Source organism: Mustela lutreola, chromosome 8 (assembly GCF_030435805.1).
Source record: "Mustela lutreola isolate mMusLut2 chromosome 8, mMusLut2.pri, whole genome shotgun sequence".
In the NCBI taxonomy this organism is placed as follows: Eukaryota; Metazoa; Chordata; class Mammalia; order Carnivora; family Mustelidae; genus Mustela; species Mustela lutreola.
In genome coordinates, this window is record NC_081297.1 from 80,937,094 (window position 1) to 80,952,672 (window position 15,579).

Consider the following 15,579-nt stretch of genomic DNA (forward strand, 5'->3'; position numbering starts at 1 on the left):
GGTTACTTAGTGGTCCGGTCATTCATGAAACTTTATTTTGAGTGCTGAGAGACCCCCTAGGAAAAATTAGTCTGTATTCAGGATGTCAGCATGTGTTGCTATCTATAGAAACACATCTTCAGAGTTTCTCAGAAATGAAAGGAGTTGCTTTTGTTCCACTCACAGAACAAGTCATGGATAACAGAAGAGGGAGAAATGTCACTGAAGTTTGAGGACCACTGAATACAAGCACCTAAGTAGGTCTGCACATGTATGTGTGTGTAAGAGAAAGGGGGAGAGTCTGAAGAGATGGCATAATAACACACTACAGCCCATAATATGCTGCAGGGCTGCCTGCTTCACAATAGAGTATGAGGCATCCAGATGCTATAGGTCAATCAAAGTCAGGATGGCTGAAATGTGTGTTAAAGTGTAGGAGATTAAAATATTATGCCTAACACTGTATAATGCATCATGGAAAAATCCTTGTAAGTATAAATTAGCTTTACTGTTGAGTATAAAATCTTCCTTTTGGTTATTTATGAAGCTTCATTTTGAAGATTGCCTTCACTGACTAACAAGCAAATCAGAACTTGTCATGTGCAAATCTTGTGAAGATTGCAAGGCCAGTATATAATTAGCCTCAAAAGAGTGTGACCAAATTGGGTAAAAAATAAAAACACTATGAAAAGGAAACAGGAGAACCAAAAAGAGGTCAGGGTGTGGTCAAACCATGGGAACCCTTAACTTTAAATTCTCCTGACTTGGTGATGCTCAAAGTCTCGGAAAAAGTAAAATTATGAAACAAATATTCCTATTCTGCTATTCAAAGGGCTGCTATTGTTCATAGATCAAAGAATCTGGTGATGAAGAGAAGTTTATACAGCTCTGAGTATGAAAAATATTCAAATTGGGAACAACAAAAAGAGAGCTGGCAGCAAGAGAAGTAGGGGTACGGAGGAAGGGCCAGCATGCTGGCTCGCCCCGTAAGGAGTACTAGATACACATCTGCTCAATGAACAAGGCCACAGGAGCGCCTTTTCCCTCAGAATGTGCCATCAACTCCACCCTTCGTCAGTGACCTGTCTTCCCCTCGATTTCCCCATATTTCTTTCTACTCTAAAAATCTGAAGCAAGATTCCAGCATTAGGCTTTACTCTCTGGCTACTCATCTGTGTAACACCCTGAAGTCATTTTTGCATTTCCTGTAAGGCACATACCGCCCTTTCTCACCACAGACAGTCCTGCTTGTGAGGTCAGATGGTTCTCACAGATGACACGGAGGAGAAAATTCCCAACTAATTGCTGTTCTTTAAACCTTCCTCAATGTCAGTCTCCAGAGATGGGATGCTGGTCTCCACAGGGACCATTACATAAGCTGGGTCTGTCAAGGCTTTAGTTAATGAACCCCGTTGAGATCATCGCCTTTCGGGGTGGGGTACAAGCAGACCCTGGGTGTGAAGGCTTCAAGGGGGAAAACCCGGGAAGTGGTCAGATGACTCAATGGTGGCACTTTGTTGAGTCAGGCTTGGGAACTGATACTGTGATGTTTCAATGTGCAATGGTAGACGCCACGTTTGAAAAGTTTTTTTTCATGTCTATTGTCCACAAGGTGCTCACTAGACTCTGAGACCGCTTCCTTCTTGCTTCTAACTTTTCACCATTTAATTGTGGAATTTGTAACTTCAGAGCCACTGCTATATACCACAGCCAAGCTATCTGCAAGAAGTCAGCTGCTCTATGGAACTGAACTGATCCTCATATACCCTTCAGTATCTATAAATGTGTAATTAGTTCAGAAATATTTATCAAGCACCTAGAATGTGTCAAGAATTCTGCTGCCTATTAGTTCACGTTGAGGCAGTCTGCAACCCATATTCTGAAAACATTTTCAGTTATAATCAAATGCCCTTTTAAATTAAGTTGCTATTAGCTCTCTGAGAAGCATCATTAAACAAATATCTTAATCTTATCACTTGAGTCAAGTTAGTTTCTGTGTAACTCATTTGGGAAGAAGAGACACAATGGAGAAAAGGGAGTAAGTCCTTACTAATAAAGCATACTGAGTTTCTCCCAGAATTGAATAAGCAACAAGGAAAGCACTGAGAAGGGAGTGTGGTATGAGAATCAAGCACATATGATTCATCTACTTCTCTGGACTGTAAATTGCTAAAACAGAGAGCCTTTCCAAAGAGCCAGTTTCCCAACATCTATACTATTTCTTGGTATGAATATAAACCTTTTTGTGGTCTTTGTGTCCAGTAAATCTCTCTGCACACTAAAAAGCTTTTTGAAAACTTCCACTTTAATGAAGGTATTGTTTCGATCAAGCACAAGAGCCCAGAAGTCAGAAAGTCTAAACTCCGTGGGTTCCAGTAATTACTCCTAAACACAAATATTCTATCTTTGTGCATGTGGTAGACAAAATAATCTTCCAGAGGTGTCTACATTCTAATCTCTAGAACCTGTGAATATTCTACTTTACATAGCAAAAAGAAAGTTGCATATGGGATTAAGGATTTTGAGATGGGGAGATTTCCCTGAATTATGTCAGTTGGCCTAATGAGATCACAAGAATCCTTCTAAGAGGGAGACAGAAGGATCAGAGTCAGAAAAAGGAAACTGGACAAGAGAATCATAGGTTGGAGTGATGTGCTTTGAAGATGAAGGAAGAAGCCATGAGTCAAGGAAAGCAAGAGGCTTCTAGAAGCCAGAAAAGGCAATATTTCTCCCCTGGAAGCTCCAGAAGGAATGCACTCCTGCTGACACCTTGATTTTTGGCTCCATAAAATTCATTTTGGACCTGACTTCCAGGATTAATAAGCTAACAAACTTGTGTTGTCTTAAGCCAGAGTTTGTAGTAATTTGTTACAACAGTAACAGGAAATTTGTATTACTGTATTCCAGAGCAGAAAATGAATAACTGATAGCTTTTAAGTTGATTCATTTACCAAGTATTTCCATGCTATCACATGTTTGTTGATACTCTGGGAATTGAGGATGTAAGAGTAAGCTAAATAGACATGATTTCTGTTCCATTAAACTTACAATCTAGAAGGGATAGGATTATGTTCCGTACAGATGAGAAAACGTGTGGATTTATCCAACGTGTGAAAATTAAGCCAGTTTTTTGTGGAGAAAAACAAAACTACTGGTTAACATTTTTTTCACTTTTTAATAAGTTAGGTTGGTATCCCACTGTGACTCATTGCATTTTTATGTCATAATTAAACTGTATTATAATTGTGACTGTGGTTGTCTGCTTGCCAAGTTGCAATTCTGCCTCTGTATTTTTTTTTAAATCTAGGGTCAAAGAAATAAATCGAGAATCTTAAAGGTCTTGTGATCCTTAGTTCTTGTGAAGCTATCTATGATCATAACCTCAAGATATGCAAAATATACATCTATAGCTAATGATAGACTAAGGGCAAATAAATCTTAAGCAGTCAAGCTTTTGTTACAAAGGACTTTGAAGCATTGATAATTATATATGATCCAAAATGGAAGTACACTCATGTGTCTCATACACAGAAAAAGAGTATTATAATGGATGGAAAGCCTTCCTTTGCCCAACAAGGCTCATAAATCTTAAGCTTCAGGGCCCTTTATGTACTTTTTCAGCCTATAGTCAAGGCTCTGGAAGAGGCTCTAGAAATATATTTACATGGCTGTGAGTTTTGCTAACATTTGGCAAAAATAAGGTATTAACCAAAGTCACTTTGGTAAGGGAGAAGTCTCTTTCCACTCTAATTTTCTATCCTATTTTCTTCCGGTCAGATGGTGTTTTCTCAGATCTAGCAAAGGTGAGGTTGGGTTATGGATGCATACTTTTTGCGTCAGTAGGATATACTAATGAAGTCTGCACATCTATGCATAGTCGGGGTTCTGCCAGCAATCACAGTGTAGTATTGCATTCCAGGTTTCCTGCTGTCCACTGTACTGATTTTCCTGGTGTTGACCATGAAGGTATAAGGTGGGAGGTTATATTGTGATACAAATATGTCCCATCACACCCAGACCTGGAAATATGTGGAAAGGAAAGGATAGCCAATGTTTCAAATACATGAAATCAGAAGTTAGTCTGTGAACAATTCTGTAACATGTAAATTAAGTAGGCTACTGAGTTCTCCTTGATAGAACTCGGTCATAACTGTAGTTTTCTTATGTCAAGAACATACTTGATAATGTGTATACAATTACAAATGCACTACACATCTTTTCATTTTTGATATGAATTTTATGAAATAGAATGTTAAAACTCCCATGTTTGTATGGTACAACCCTATAGTAACACCAACTGGAGTACATCTATGAAGTCAATGATGTTTTGTGTATCTCAGCTATTAATTTTAAAAAAATCAATCAACCATCCTAAAGAAATAACCAAATTATTTTTTCATTGTTATATGAAAGCAATCCAATTATGTAGGGGAAAAGATGTGAAGACAAAGTGTTATAGAGATTTTCAGGCACTTCATTAAGAAAATATTATGTCTATTGATTTTAGGGTATTTGTGGTACTTGTCAGCTTCCTGACAAGTTTATTATTTGATATGACTTTATTTCTCATAATAAATACATAAATGTTCATAACTTTGCATCCATAATTCTGTATCTTTAAAAGTGGTTCCTCTAAAGAGTGTAAGTTTTAGGTCCCACGGAATCAGCTCTGCAGGACAGCACAGTAGACAAAGAGTAGAGGCAGTTGATCAGGAAACCCTGGCAGCATGACCTCATTCACCACGGAGAAACCAGGGCTCCGTGATTTGCTGGAAGATGACTGTGCAATGTGCTCCTGCATGAGTTCGTCTTTCCGGGTTCGCAGTGCATTTGCAGTATTGGATGGAAGAACAAGAGAAAAGATTTTTATGATCAGATCTTCACGTGAGAACCTTGAATGAGTTCCTGTGGTACCTCAGTTCCCTTATCCAGATACTGCTGTGTTTAAGAGCATAAACTCTAGAGTCACATCATCTGGGTTCAAAGTGGTAATTTTGCCACTTACTGTGTGACCTCAGAACAAGCCACATTTGGCTAAGCGTTAGTTTCCTCACCTAGAAACAACATAAGGAAATGACAATTCTTACCTTAGAGGTTTGTCATAGGGGACAAATGATATAATGAATGTAAAGTGATTAGCACAATGCTGGGTATATAGTAAGTGCTCAATAAATGACAGTTATTGCTATTTTTCTATGTGAAAATAATGTACCTAAATCTGATGTCTCTCTTTCTCAGAGAAATGGTGTAAGGGAAAAATGATTAAGTAGTGTCAGGAGAATAAAAAAAAAGACTAAACTGAAATGTACCCTATTCATAAGCATGGGGGTAACAGTCCCTGAAAATGTTTATCTATTTGTTCTAGGTCACAGGACTCAGGTCGTGTATGTGCGCACATGGATGGGTTGGAGGGCAGGGGAAGCACAGACAGGGCCAGGGCCAGGAAGGAAAGTGGTAGCCAGCATGCCTGGGACGCCAGGCTCTCTTTTGTTGCCCGACTCCTACAGCTTCTTTGTGTGGACATCCATTCGGATGTCCTAAACCTCGGTTTCCAGGGTCTTATCATTTGAGGAACAGTAATGTGGAAGCTGGCTGGTCCTCAGTGCCGTGCTAAGTCACGAGGCAGGTGCAAGCCCCTGACCCCATCTCCTCCACTCGACCAAGGCTGGCGCAGAAACCTCCAAGGATCATCGCAGGCTTCAGCCCTGAGCATTCTCCAACATTCTCAGAGATGAGGACAAAACAATGCCCTCGCAAAGCTGCCACTTGTGTTGAGAAAGAAATGGGCAGAATGGAAAAGATGTGTGGTTTGGGCGAAGAGGGAGGATCTATAGCAGTAGGGAAATTTCCTCCTCTTCTGAGAAAAAAGAACGTGAACGAATATTTTATCTGATAAGTCTAATAATTTGTTTTGTTTCATTATTAGGTCTACTGCTTTTGAGAACATAGGTTACTAGAGATTCTGAATACAAAATTTGAACTAAAGCCAGAAATGTGCTCTTCGTGCTGTAGAAGTGTGTATACATGCATAATGATTAACCATGTTCATACAATTGCCTCATTTACTCCTCACAACAATCTCCCAGTTAGGAATTGCAGCCTTAGCATCCACTGTTTATCTATTAGGAAACGAATGCTCTAAAATGTTAAAGGAGTTGCCTGAGATTGCCCAGCAGAGACCAGTAACCTTGCCTTCCCACAAAAAAACACATATCCAAATATGAATAAATACTTTCACTATGAACACAGCCTCTATGTGTATGAAATCATGTGAGTATTTGTGAAATAATAACTTTTTTCTTCCTGTGGTATTTCTCTCTTTCCCTCCACCAATTAGAGCAGAGAATCCATCTCCGGCTGCTGGCTCAGAACTGCTTGGGGCCTGGGGCAGAAAACACCCTCTGATTTTCCTATACCTGGTTTCTAAGAGCCTAACTCTTAGAAGAATATTGATGATTTGTAGCATAGGCCAGCTTGTAGAGAAAACACAAAGGCAGAAAGATTTCCTTTCTAGACTTCAAAATCGTTTCTTCTGGATTACAGGGAGAAGAGGCAGAACAGACAAGTTAGCCCTATTCAGAAGACAGTGGTTGAGACTGTCCAGAGCAGAGCCCGGGAGAGAGAACGTGAGCCCCGGCAGGAAATTTGCATTCATGGACATGGGATAAAGAGTGGCCTAGCAAGGACCTGTGGCTCTACTATGACAGGGAAGCAGTAACAAGTTCTCACCTCCACGGGTGTCACTAGACCAGCAAGTGAGCCACAGGCTGGAAGGTGCCATATGGATAAATAGTTGGCAGTTTCTCTATGGCAATCTGTGTGGAGCAGATACCATCCCACACAGGGCCTTAAACTTCATCATGACTATCAAACACTTACCACAACTTCAGGAAGAAAGGGTACCACCAAAAAAGTCCCGAAGTTTTCTGCCATGCCAGCCAAATGATATCTGAAAGTAGAAATTAAGTTGAATTTTAGAAAAATAAATGTAGCTTGAACACCTGAGATTCAAACCCATTGTTTTTATCTCAAAGAAAGAAAGTAAGAAAGAATTATACAAGAAACAACAGGTGTGGGTGAGGATGTGGAGAAAGTGGAACCCTCTTGTGCTATTGGTGGGAATGCAAACGGGCACAGCCATTCTGGAGAACAGTATGGAGGTTCCTCAAAAAGTTAAAAATAGGGGTGCCTGGGTGGCTCAGTGGGTTAAGCCTCTGCCTTCAGCTCGGGTCATGATGTCAGGGTCCTGGGATTGAGCCCCGCATCGGGCTCTCTGCTCAGCAAAGAGCCTGCTTCCACCTCTCTCTCTCTCTGCCTGCCTCTCTGCCTACTTGGGATCTCTGTCTGTCAAAAAAAAAAAAAAAAAAAAAAAGTTAAAAATAGAGCTACCCTACGATCCAGCATCACCTTACTAGCTTTACCTAAAGAATACAAAAATACTATTTTAAAGGGATACATGTACTCCACTGTTTAAAATGGCTTTATCTACAATAGCCAAGTAATGGTAACAGCCCAACTGTCCATTGATGAATAGATAAAGATGTGGTATATAGATATAGAATGGAACATTGCTCAGCCACAGAGAAGAATGAAAAATTTTCATTTGCAATGACGTGGATGGTGCTAGAGAGTATTATGCTAAGCAAAATAAGTCAGAGAATGACTAATATCATAGATTCTCACTAATATGTGGAATTTAAGAAACAAAACAAATGAACAAAAGAGAGGGAGAGAGGGGCAAACCAAGAAACAGACTTTTTTTTTTTTTAAAGATTTCATTTATTTATTTGACAGAGCAGGAAAGAGAGCAAGAGAAAGCACAAGCAGGGGGAGGGGTCATGGGAGGGAGAAGCAGAATTCCCACTGAGCAGGGAGCCAGTGTGATGTGGGGCTCAATTTCAGGACCTGAAGATCATGATCTAAGCTGAAGGTAGACACTGAACCAAATGAGCCACCCAGGTGCCCCAGGAAACATACTCCTAACTATAGAGAACAAACCGATGGTTACCAGAGGAGAGGTGGGTGAGGGATGGGTTAAACAGGTGATGGGGATTAAGAAGGGTACTTGTTGAGGGTGCCTGGGTGGTTCAGTGGGTTAAGCCGCTGCCTTCGGCTCAGGTCATGATCTCAGGGTCCTGGGATCGAGGCCCGCATAGGGCTCTCTGCTCAGCAGGGAGCCTGCTTCCTCCTCTCTCTCTGCCTGCCTCTCTGCCTGCTTGTGATCTCTCTCTGTCAAATAAATAAATTAAATCTTAAAAAAAAAAAAAAGAAGGGCACTTGTTGGGATGAGCACTGGGTGTTGCATGGAAGTCTTGATGCACTATATTGTACTCTCTATATTGACTCTATATTGTATACACGAAACTAATATGACACTGTATGTTAATGAACTGGAATTTAAATAAAAACTTTAAAAAATGAAAAATAAGTAAAAATAAAAACATTCCTACTTAAAAAAAAAAAGAAAGGAAACATAATGGCAGTAGTAGATAGATACATTCATTTAGAACTATAGTTGTTGTTTGGGGTGCCTGGGTGGCTCAGTGGGTTAAAGCCTCTGCCTTCAGCTCAGGTCATGGTCCCAAGGTTCTGGGATCGAGCCCCGCATTGGGCTCTCTGCTCAGCAGGGAGCCTGCTTCCCCTGCTCTCTCTGCCTGCCTCTCTGCCTCCTTGTGATCTCTGTCTGTCGAATAAATAAATAAAATCTTAAAAAAAAAAAAAAGAACTATCGTTGTTACAGTTGCATGTGTCAGATTCTGTTTCTCTAAAACAAGCAAGGGATATTTTTCCATCCCCATATCTGATCCCTGCTAAAGGTTTAAAACCTAGAAAAAGCCATCAGATATAATCACTTGAGCTCTCCCTCTGGTGAAACCTCTCATAAAAGAGACTTACACTATCTATTGCAGAGATCTCAGATATATAAAATTTAGTGCATTCCAAGGTAGACACTGCATCCTGGGGGCCTTATTGCAAAAGGAAAACTGACATCTAAAAAATATAGGGTGCTCAAACTTCTACTATCTGTCCTCTTAGGTATTCTGACCTCAAAGTTTCCTGATCCCAATGACAAGGAATATAAATTTTTTGGAGGAAAAAACAGATCCAAATTACAGGTTAAGATTACACTGCATGTATATAGGGTCAGTTTATTTTATTTTTTTCAAGATTTGCCTTAGTTAAAACTTGGAGCTATTTTATTTTTCCCAAAATAAGACTGGTAAAATCACTGTTTTTCCTCTCAAGTAGATATAAAATAGAGTTGTACATATATGACTGCGGCATGTTGGCCCCATTTATTGCTGCCTTCTCTCGCTTCCCAGGCAAATACATCTTTCACTTTCACACGTCTATGACTATGCTCCTGTTGTTCTCTCCACCCAGAGTGCCTTTGTCTCCACTTTGTCTGCGGTGAATTTGCCTTCCTCTACAAAAACCTCTTTCACTTCCCCTGAGGAGCCCCTCATTCCCCTGTGCCCCCATCTCATTTCACACAAGGCTCTGTGGTGGTACAGGTTCAAGTAGCAGCCTACTCCCACCGTGCAGTCTTTGCACTTCTGTACCTTCTGCAGGTCTTTCTGCAAAGTCTACTGCCTTCTCCGACTACTCACATTAAGAGTACAGGGGTGCCTGGGTGGCTCGATCGGTTCAGCATCTGCCTTCAGCTCCAGTCTTGATCCCAGGGTCCTGGGATTGAGCCCCATATCATCAACGCCCTGCTCAACAGGGAGTCTGTTTTCCCTCGCCCTTTCTCCCCTCACGTTCTCTCTCTCTCCTCACTCTCGCAAATAAATAAATCAAATCTTTTTTAAAACACTGAGAGTATAATAACTCTTAATCCCACTAGCTCTTTCTCTGTTTTGTTGTTTCTCTTTGGTGCATAGCATTGAACATACTATGTATTTCACTTCTCTCGTTTTAGTTTGTTGTTTGTCTTCCCCATTCTAAGGTAAGATTTCTGACTCTTTTATTCACTATTCACCATCTCACAACATCTGGCACACAGTAAACAATAAATATTTGTGGAATGAATGAAAGTGACTATTACCCTATTGAATTATATATTTACCCGCTTATCTACGCCCTACTCATTCTCCTATGCTCTTTACCCATGAGGACAGGGCGGGATGCATCCACTAATATTTACGAAGGAAGAGTAGATGGATAAACTGAATCAACCATGCTTTTTTTTTTTTTTTACAATTGAGAAAGGGTGGAAATTTTACCCTAATCTGCAACATATTTTTGTAATACCATAAAATGACAGTGTTTCCTGGACAGTGGATGGAGATTTTTTTCACCTGCAAGTAGAATGATAAAAAAGTATCCATAAATTACTCTAATAATACCAAGTATCTGAAAGCTTTTTTCAATAAGACAAGTCATTAAATTCCACAACAAATACTTATTGAGTGCCTAGTATTTATAGGGCACAAGGCATTATTCAAAGTCAAATGATTTAAATTCAGCTCCCAAGTGTACTAAAACAATAGAAAAGTCTGGAGAGTTTTACCTGAATATCTCTGTTTGTGAAAAATATGTCTCATTCTAAAAATTCAAGCCCTGTACACTGGCTGCAAGTGAGGAAAAATAAAACCAAAAAGTGCAATTCAAAACTTTAATAAAAGAGTAGAATCAAAAATATAGCAGCAGCTAAAGCAGTAATAAAACAAACGAAAACTGAATTGCACAAGAAAGCCATGCCACCTTGTGGGTACTGGGAGTATTTTACCATCCTTGATGTATAACTAGAGAAACAGTGACCAGTTAGAGGAGTAATTAGAAAGATTTCCAGCAATTTTTTTTTAACAGTAAATAAAACATGTGCTTAATTTTTGATGCTAGAACTACTGGAAGCCTTTGATACCAAAATGCAATGCATCTTGAACTACTCTGATAAAAGAAATAAACTGTACGTGATGAAGATATGTTTTAAAACAAAAATAATCTTCTTTATAAACGACCTTAAACATCTTCTTACAGATGTATACATGCACTCTTTCCTTTTCATTTGTCTGAACAGAAGATATAGGTTGTTTAGACAAAAATACATTCAAACAATAAATAATAAAACCAACCACACACAGACTCTGATGTAGTGTCCTAGGAAATTATAATCCCTGTGTGAACTTGTACCAATATGTAGCTTAAAATTTAAAGATATTATGTAATGAGAAACATAATTTTTCTGAAACATTGAAAGTACTAGTCATGAGACTACAAAATGTCTCCACTGCTCATAGATAAATCTATCACTGTCTTGGTATAATAATTTGGGGGAAAAATAAACATTTGTGCAGGCTAATGGTTGTAGGAACATAAGACTATTGAGAAGGTAAAAAAGTACAATTAATTATTCTTATAGGGAAGAATTGTCCCTGGTCTCAAATTAGAGTCTTAGAATCATAAACTTGAATACTGGAAAGTACCTTAAATGAAGTAGAGGGACCAATGACTCATTCTAATGAATCCTTAGGCAACCAAATTATTTCATCTCTTGTTATTCTTTATCTGAGTATTACCAAAAGCCAACAAAGAAAAAACCTCTTACTGGCAAAATACAAAAAATAACAAAAGCAGAGTAGTATAATTGAATGCTAGCTGGAAAGGGTTTTAGAGATTATTGAATCCAGAGTTTCCAGAAGATATTTGTTATATTCTATTCCCAAAAGATACTATGATGTGCCACTAGAAAAAATTTTTTGGAAAATACTGAACCAAAACTCAGCTGGGGTCTTTAACCAAAGAACCTTTCACACCCTTTAATGTGCTAGTATAAATTTGGAGGATACAGGGGCGCCTGGGTGGCTCAGTGGGTTAAAGCCTCTGCTTTCAGCTCAGGTCATGATCTCAGGGTCCTGGGATCAAACCCCGCATCAAGCTCTCTGCTTAGTGGGGAGCCTGCTTACTCCTCTCTCTGCCTGCCTCTCTGCCTACTTGTGATCTCTGTCTCTGTCAAATAAATAAATAAAATTAAAAAAAAATTTGGAGGATACAGTATGCAGCATTTTTCAATTTATTTTATAATTTTACTTCTGCAGATAATTTCACAAGTTTAAAAATACACATTTTGAGGGGTGCCTGGGTAGCTCAGCGGGTTGAGCCTCTGCCTTCAGCTCGGATCATGGTCTCAGGGTCCTGCAATTGAGCCCCGCATCAGGCCCTGTGCTCAGTGGGGAGCCTGCTTCCCTCTCTCTCTCTGGCTGCCTCTCTGTCTACTTGTGATTTCTCTGTGTCAAATTAAAAAAATAAATAAATAAAGTAAACATTTTGAGAACTCTGATTTAACCCAGTTCCTTATTTTATAGAGAAGGAATCGAGACCATATTGGTATCTAATTTGGTCAACACAACAAAACTCAAAAATTTCATAGAAAATACCTAGGCCCCAGTTTTTCCTAATCCATAAATTTAATGTTGTTTTTTTTTTTTTATTTGGGGGGGCAGGGGGATTCTTTCCAAACTGATTCTTTCCAAATTGTCATAATTTAAAATTCCTGCTCTGAAAAAGCAAATGTGTCAAAAAAGAAGAGTGCACTAAATATCTTTAATCACAGCTTTATGTTGTGTTTTATACAATTATTGACCACCAAAAGATCCAACACCTCTAACATGACCCCTCCCATAAAGCTGTGACTTCCCAAAATGATATCCTTGTAGTTTCCTCAGAGACCACCAGATAAGAATAGTAATACAAATTAGTCTGATTAGCTATAGTGTTTCTGCCTCTCTTGGGTTCAAACCCAGATGTATATTCAAATTGGTTGGCTTTAAAAGGTTCATTTTGAGAAAGTGTCCTTGACTATAAATGAAGTAATTCAAATATTTAGAGAAAAATTTTCATGCTTAGTGATGTGAAAAACCATGACATTTACCAAAAATAGGTATTATATGCTCTAGCTCTTACTTTCATGGGGAGGAGTAGATAGAAGGGAAAGAAGTGGGGGTTATGGGGTTGAGTGCAGTAAAGGCATGTTTTTCCCAAGATCATGGAGCAAAGGAGGAGATGTGTTCAGTGACATATCTATAGTTCCTTATGCATGAGTCAACTGGTCTGGGAGCACAAGATTCATGTGGAGATGGCTTTAGGATGTCTTGGATGGAAAAAGTGGCTCTCCAGCATACTGGAATCCTGTTCTGACAAAAACATGCATTCAGCTGTACTTAATAAAGCAATGCTCTATAGGAAGAAAAAAAAAAAAAAAAGGCAGCCTGAACCTGATAAATTACTTAAAAGTACCAATGATACAGAATCCTGGGGAACTAGGACATGACCTCAATGGTAAGACTCCAATATACCCATTTTCAGGATAGACTCTCATCCACAGAGGCCATTTGTCCCTCTGAAACATCCCTACTCCCTACTCCTGCTTTATGTGTGTTTAGACTAAAGAAACTCAAGATTATGTTGACAACACTACTGGAACAGGTTTTGGTTATATTTATTTATTTTTTTTCAAGAAGCTAAATAAAAAGATTTAAGGCTTCCATTTGGACAAATTGGTCCCTAAAACCCTGCTATTGAGGAAAAGGTTCTGATTTTGTTTTATTTTAAAGTGTTTGTAATTGTCATCTTAATGCAATGCATTAAGTGAACAATTGCCAGTTTTCAAAGTACATTTTTAGAGCTCCCATCAACCTAACTTTTTATAAAAATGATGCAAAAAGAAATAGAAAGGAGAAGTACTGAATATTAAATCTTTCTTCAGCCCACTGTCTGATTCTCTTAAGGTCTGTGCTGATATTTTTAGGCTTTGAGCACATATAAAATTTCATGGCTGTTTTAATATACATACAGGCTTGAAACAGATGAAAGCTTCCATCTGAATGATATAGATTCCCACTCCCACACGCAGTACTCAGACAAAACACATGAAACTAAGTTTAACTACTCCAGAGGAAAAAAAGCTAATTCAATCTTGCCAGGATCTGAAGCTGAGATTCTAAGGATTTTAGGCTTTTCAAATCTGTTCTTTAGCTTTTTGACACACTCCCCTCTGTTAGGAGCTCTCACATGGAATCGATCCCAGGACTTGTCTGGTGTCTACATAGTGAGTCTTCATTATTCAACATGGTTACGATCCTGGGGGTCATGATAACAGAATAGCAAGTAAGTGAGTAGAGAAACGTTCTCCAGTAGAAAGCAAGGCCCTTCAGGGAGAATTAATTTCTGTTCCTAGATCAATGAGAAATCTGTGAACCAATAAATAACATGACAGTGAAGAATGAGGACCCTCTATCCATATGTAGTCAAACCCCATCAGAAAGAAGGGGACAGGGGCGCCTGGGTGGCTCAGTGGGTTAAAGCCTCTGCCTTCGGCTCAGGTCACGATCCCGGGGTCCTGGGATCGAGCCCTGCATCAGGCTCTCTGCTCAGCAGGGAGCCTGCTTCCTCCTCTCTCTCTGCCTGCCTCTCTGCCTACTTGTGATCTCTGTCTGTCAAATAAATAAAATCTTAAAAAAAAAAAAAGAAAGAAAGAAAGAAGGGGACAGACCTGTAATTGAAAACCAATTGTATACTATGTACTATATATGGATTTTTAAAAAATACTTTTTTATCCCAAGGGACATCATAAGTTTGCTCAGATTGAGTTTTCTACCCTCTGTTTTTATAGAGAAAGAAAAAGAAAAAAAAAAAAAAACAGTCTCAGAGCTCACATAACTTGCCCAAGTTTACACTGTAACTACAAATGTCCAAACTTGAAAGTCCCAAAGTCAATTAGTACTGTAGGATTCAATTTACCCCAGCAATGGAAAATCTCCTATAATCAACATGGCTAGGGTGTGCATGAAATCAACCTACCCATCAAACAAATGACTGCTGTACACTTAGCCATTATCCAAATCTTACCCAATTTATCCAGCCATTGGGAACCCCCTTCTGAATGGAAACATATACATGTTTGAGGACTCAGGGTGAGGAAAAAAGTGTTGCTCCTTTTTTATTAGTAAGGCAAAGTTCTATCATGTTTCTTTTTTTTCAGTTTTATTAAGGTATAATTGATCTTATAATTGACAAATAAAATTGTAATCTATCGTGTTCGTTAAGAGGAAAATAAAAGACTCAGAGTGCCATCACTGCCCTACAGACCCAATTCAATACCTCAGCGCACATCTATTGATGGCACTTTCGTTGTGAAGTTCAATGGTTCTTTGCAATCTAAGCAATACACTAAAATGGGTTGAGTCCAGACTCATTCACTAAAAAGTTATGATCTTATCTCCCTCATTAGAAAGACTGACAGTTCGTGAGAATGTTTCGTGTGAAAACTGTCAGAAATCTCAGTGCATTTCTTTCGTAAACCTGTAACTGTAACATAAATAATTGATAAACTACTAAATATATTATCAAAATATACTTTCCAACTATCAAAAAGGAGGGGAAAACACAATTATTAATGTTTCTAAGGCTCGTTTTCCTGTGCTACTGTTTTCAGGTGGGTCTTTACAACCATGAAACATGGTTGTACCATTTCCCCTTCCTTCCACGTACGGGGAAACAATACTCTACCATCTGCATATCCTGGAAGCACTGATGGACTTTTGTTCCAGACTATCTTTTCCAGTAAGTTTGCACCCCAAATAGGCTTAGAGTATAGAA